Here is a 6710-nt window from a genome sequence, read left to right as displayed (position 1 = left end):
TAATATTTTAATAATAGTTATTATTATAATAATAGTATTAATGTGATATTATATTTAATAATACAATTAAAAACTCTTATAATATGTACCAATTATTATATTAAAAATATTATAATGGGTTAAATATTGAATAAAATATTATATTTATTATAATATATTTTTGTGTATATATATATTTAATATACATTTGTATTTTTATCGTCAATTAAATAAAATACAAACAAGTATAATATCTTTTAAACAATTTTTTATTTACACATAAAGTTATTATATACGGTGATTATCCATTAAATATGGTAGGAAAACGCTTCTAATTATATGTGTTTTTAGCTTTGACCAAATGGTTAAATATTAATGCTTTTATATTTGAGTCTCAAGTTTGATTTCTCTCTTACTCATATTTCATGTTGTTTCAAGCTTTTTAAATTTTTAATTATTTTTTTTAAACATATTAGTTATTTCGTTAGATAGATAGTTGCAATTGCATTCTTGGGTATCGAGTTCAATTCCTCTATTACTCGCATTTGCAGTTTTTATTTCATTTGCTTGATCAAGCTTTTTTATTTTTTATTAATATTTTTAACATATTAGCTCATTCAATTAGATGGTAGATAATTGCGATTACATCATTGAGTCTGAGGTTCCATTATTTTTATAAGCATATTAATGTATTTTTTTATTTCATGTTGTTTCAAACTTTTTTTTATTTTTAAATATTGTTTTGATGATATTTTTAAATATTTTTATTTTTAATTAATGTACTTTTTATTTTTAATTATTTTTATAAGCATATTATTATTTTTCATTCATTTAATGATATTTGCAATAATTATTTGATTTTATAAATAAAATAGTTAAAAATAAAAAATACATTAAATAAAAATAATTGAAATCTTTAAACAATATGAAATAAAAAATACATTAATAAGTAAATACATTTATATGCGGTGTGTTTCCTCATCTTCGATGAAACTACTTTGGAACTGCTTTCTCTCGGAAGGTTTCATCCCATTAAGAGGAGTGGCGCAAAGAGATCCTCTTAAGGTTTCATCCCATTAAGAGGAGTGACGCAAAGAGATCCTCTTTCTTTTTACATTTGAAGAAGGGTCTTGGGAACCAATTATGCTCTTACGTTGAGGTTCGAGTATTTCACACATCTTTTTTGCTGATGATTTTTTATTATTTGGCAGAGCAACTGAGCAAGGTGCAAAATGCCTTAAGCAAGTATTGAACAGGTTCTATTTCTTCTCTGGCCACAGACTTAACAGGTAGAAGACCCAATGGTTTTTCTGTAATCCACAAACAAAACAAAGCATAAAGGAACAGAATCATTCGAAAACAGAGAAGGGAAAGAAGAAAAGAAAAGAAAAGGGAGAAATAGGGATTTTAAAGCTTGGAACTTAAATAGGTAAGTCAATTAATTCCTTTTCTTTTAATTTTGATGTTTTTGAAGTTTTAAAACAAGGTTTTGATAAAATTAAGTTAATATTTTGGAAGTTCATAGGTTTTCAAATATAGTTCATGTTGAACAAAAAATATGAATTAGGGGTTTAATTGATAGAAATTTTAGTTAGAATTGATTAAAGGATTAAATTGTAAAAGAAGCTATTAGTTTTACATAGTAGGGACTAAATTGCAAGAAGTTTTAGATTAGAGTTTATTGATGAAATTTAGATAGTTATGTCTAAGTTTGGTTGAAAATTGAGTAGAAACAAGGTATGAATTGAGATAGAAAAGTAAGTGAATTTAGTTAAGATTAAAATTGAAATTAAAGTAGAAATTGAATAAGAAATTTAAATATTAAATCTAAATTAGTATTGTATTAATGATTATGAAAATTGTTTTAACTTCTGTAGCTAACGTTGTTCCGGAAAACCTTGGCTAAAGAAGGAAAAGGCAAAGTCAACAAGGGTTAGCTCAGAAATTACAGTTTGTATTTCTATAATCCGAACTTAATATTTAATTGTTGAAATTATTATTTAATATGTATCGTAAGTGCATTGAAATGATTATTTGAATTGGAGTGAACATTGGTTGAAATTGAAAAGTGAATTTAATTTTTAATTGTTGTATTTTGATTAAATGTTATGGTAAATAATTAAGGTGAGAATTATTTGTATTGAGTTTTACAATTGAAATGGATTGATTTGGTATGTGATAAATTTATTGAATTTATATGGATTATGTGATTGATGTGGAAATTGAATATTGAATGTGTGTTATATTGAAAATTAAATTGATTGGGAATGTGATGAAATTAATATGAATATGTGATTATTGTGAAATTTGAATATTTGTTATTGAAAAGTAAAGTGAATTGTATTGAATTGAGAATATATGTGATTAATTGAAATGTGTATTGGTTGAAAAATTAAATGTGAATTGAAAACCCTATTAACTGTATTCGGGCTAAGTCGAATATAGTTGGCATGCCATAGGATTGGAAGTGTTCAGGGATACTTCGACCTTGAGTCGATGAGGCACTATAAGTGTCGTACTGTTACTTCGACTTCGAGTTGATGAGGCACCATGTGTTTCGTACTGCTACTGTTACTTCGGTTTAATCTGATGAGATACTGAGTACCGTACTGTTACTGTTTACTTCGGCAAAGCCGATGAGGCACTAAGTGACGGAATGGTGTGTTGGTTGGATCCGTGTATCCGTCAATGTCCAAGTCATGTTAATAGGGATAAATAAAGGTACTGAATGACTGACTGTTACTGAATGATATTGATAAATTGATTGATATTGAAAAATATTGACTGATATCGAACTTGGAATAAAACGGATTACTGATTGAAATGTGAATTGTTGAATATTATTTATTGATGCTGAACAGTGAACTGAAACATGATTGAAACACATCAATTATGTAACTCTAAATGAGGTATAAGTGTATAATATTATTGTTCAAGTGAATTGTGAACATATTGTGGAAAATTATACGGGTTAGTAAATGAAAGAATTAATTGAGTTATAACGGATTTATCTATGAATTGAACAATTATATAATTGTAATTGTTATATGATTTTTAAGTGAATGTTATATTTTCATATTATTAAGTGTTCGGATTATAGAAATACCACTGAGTTCATACTCAGCGTACGGTTTGTTCCCGTGCGCAGGATAAGTTAAAGTCAGATCGTTGAATCAGCATCCCAGGCCGATCCCGAACTCTAAGTGGAGAAGTATATTAATTATTGGTAATGGCATGTACCTAGGATATCTTATTCATATGAGTGTCATTTTGAATTATGAATGTAAAAGTGAAATAAGTTCGAAATGACACTCATATGAATTTGAACTATTTGAAAATGTGTGTGAAATACTTAAAATGATTCATCATATAGGCACATAAAATATCTAATTTAACATGTTTTGAGTAGGTTTGAATGAGATTTAAAGTAATTGAATTAATGGTTATTGGAATGTTTGGTATATTAAGTTGCAGGGCTGGTAAATATGTTGCTTAAGGCTCATTTTGAGTCCACACGGGCATGTGGCCAGACCGTGTAAGACACACGACTTATACACTGGCATGTGGTTAGGTCGTATGTCCCCTGCATCTTGAATTTTAGCTTCGAATTGAGCACACGGGTAGAGATGTAGTCGTGTGTCTCAGCTGTGTAGAGGACACGACCTAGCACACGGGCGTGTAGACTGGCTATGTGAAAACTACTCCTTAATACTTTCAAGTCAAAGAGTTACAGGGCTCTCAACACGACCGTGTGACCTAACGACATGGCTGTGTGATCTAGTGACACGACATAAGAGATAGTTGCAAACTTATGTGGCAGTTTGGGGTTTTCTAGAGTTAATGACTTAAGGAAATATAATGGCATGCCTTTCTTTCATCTAGGGTTGGGAGTAACACCTTCCAATTTATTCTAGATAAGGTGCGGATCCATTTAAATGGATGGGATGCTTGTAAGTTATCATTTTGTAGAAGACTCACCTTGGTGAAGTCTATATTATTTTCAATTCCCAATTATTTCATGACTACAACCCAAATTTCCATTACGGTATGTAAGGAAATCAAGAAGATTGCTTAGGGCTTTCTATGGGGTTCCTTTAATGAAGCTAAAAAAGTGTCCCTAGTTAGTTGGGATGATTGTTGTAAACTAGTGTTTAAGGGAGGGTTAGGAATTCAATGATTACATCATCAAAATAAGTAGTTCCTTTTAAAATTGGGCTTCAATCCAGTGACTATACGGATGCACTATGGGTACGGGTACTTCAAAGTTTGAAATAAGTACAATATTCATGAGGTTATTCTGAAGGAAATACACCACAACAATTGTTCTTATGTATGGTGTGTTTGGAGTGAGGTGAAGCAATGTCTCATCTGGATTAAATTTTGGAACGATGCCTGGTTGCGAGAATTAGGTCCTTTAAAACTTCAGTATATTGGAAGTGGTCCTCTTGATGAAACCATCCATTTTTGTGACTTGGTGGATGCGGAAGGATAATGGAATTCCAATTGGCTTCTAACTTCCTAGGAATGTGGTAGATCAAATACAAGTTTGTAATCCTCCATTAAGGGGTTCGAAGATAGATCGTATTTCTTAAAAGTGGATGGCAACCAGAAATTTCTCCCTCAAAGATACATATAAGCATATTTGTTGTACTATCAATCCTAATTAATTTGAGAATGACAAAGTTATTTGGAAAACGAAGGCACCTCAAAAGGTACAAAATTTTTTGTGGCTACATGTTTGGAATAAACTTTTGACTAATGAGGTGTAACACCCCTTACCCGTATCCAAGGCCAGAACAGGGTACGAGGCATTACCAGACTTAACCATACACATAGATGAAAACCGGGCCATAAAATTTTATTTAATTCAAAACTTTTCGAACACATGCATAGATTCATATTTAAAGACATATAATGTGGCATATATGAGCACTTACACATCCATTATTATGAAATAACATGTTATTCACTTTAAACATATTTGCTTACCATCCTGTATATAATATACATTCTTACACTAACTAGAACTAAACATGTTAAATCTTACTCTCATTTTATACCATCATAATGTAGTTGCCAAATTGTCCATTAAACATCCATATTCAAGGCAACATTACTCAATTCCATTTAATTCATGATCCACTGGTCTGCATTTAACTTACCTGATGTATTACCAATCATGCATAACGAACAAAGCTAACTATATCATCACATCAAAACATAGGACATGGCATGATTAATTAAACTTACAAACCATAATGGATAAGGGCCACATCTCATGATCATATACGATGACTCAATGCAGACCGATACATATGGTCAAAGTCATAATAATAATACATATCACAAACCAACTTCCTATACATGCCACTCACTTGATATTTCTAATATTTGAATTAATTCTCCCAAAAATGATAGCTTGATAGTGTGATTTTGCTTTCGACGATCTCTAACCCCGAGCCGACCCGCCAAAACTGAAGAAGTAGAGAGGAGGGGTAAACTTTACACTTAGTAAGTCCATATGAAGTTACTAAGCAATTACCCACATTTTTTTAAAAGTGAAACATCATAATCGTACAATTTACTCTTGTTCAGGTTAAGCTGTTTTACCAAGTTATAGTTACTAATTCATTTATATCTGGAGCTACGAGACTCCAAATTAAGTTTTGTTAATTTTCCTTGAAACTAGACTAATATATCTTTCTCTCATAAAATTTCCAGAATTTTTGGTTTAGCCAATTAGTACATTTTATTCATTAAAGTTTTCCCTGTTTTGCTGTCCAATAGTTCTGACCTCTCTTCACTAAAAAATATTTTTCTCATAGTACAGAAATTTGATAATTCTCTCATCTATCTTTCTAGAGAATAGGCTCATTAATCATTTTAATAATATAAATTACAACCCATAATTATTTTTATACAATTTTTAATGATTTTCTCAAATCGGAACAGGGGATCACGAAGTCATTCAAACTCTGTCTCACAACAATTTAAATATCTCATAATAGAAATTTCGATTGCATATACCGTTTCTTCTATGTGAAAGTAGACTCATTGGGATTTAATCTCATATTTTATTCAGCCCCTAATTAAATTTCCAAAATTTACGGTGAATTTCCAAAGTTGCACCACTGCAGTAACCCAAAACTGCCAAGGCTAAATTTACTCATTCATTACTATTATTCACCAAATCCATACAATATCATTTCATTCATAATGGTAAGAACACATAATTATGCTTCATAAGCATAAATCCATAATCTCAATGTCATCAAGGACTTATTCCAAATCATGTCATTTTCATAATATTCACTAAATACTATATACATCATAGATCATCACATGTCAAGGCATCACATATAAGTTTAGTGTACATACATGTACAACTTGTAACATAACTCAAAGACATACTCACCAATGGCTTATCTCATTGGGATCATCAACGAATACTTCGCCAAATTACCCGTTAAACACTCAGAATATAATCGGATACACGGAATGCATGCACATAAGTGCCATGCCCATAGCTAGACAAACTCAATAGCCTGCAGAATATATGTGTAGCCAAGCTACCATGTAACCCACCCATAAGTGAACTCGGACTCAACTCAACGAGCTTGGGTGTGCGCATCCATAAGTGAACTCGGACTCAACTCAACGAGTTCGGATGCCTAGTTAGATCTCATGAACTCGGACTCAACTCAACGAGTTCAGAACTCAAATATCCTAGT

The sequence above is a fragment of the Gossypium hirsutum genome, chromosome A06, assembly GCF_007990345.1.
Source record: "Gossypium hirsutum isolate 1008001.06 chromosome A06, Gossypium_hirsutum_v2.1, whole genome shotgun sequence".
Lineage (NCBI taxonomy): Eukaryota > Viridiplantae > Streptophyta > Magnoliopsida > Malvales > Malvaceae > Gossypium > Gossypium hirsutum.
Note: the sequence above shows the minus strand (reverse complement) of the source record.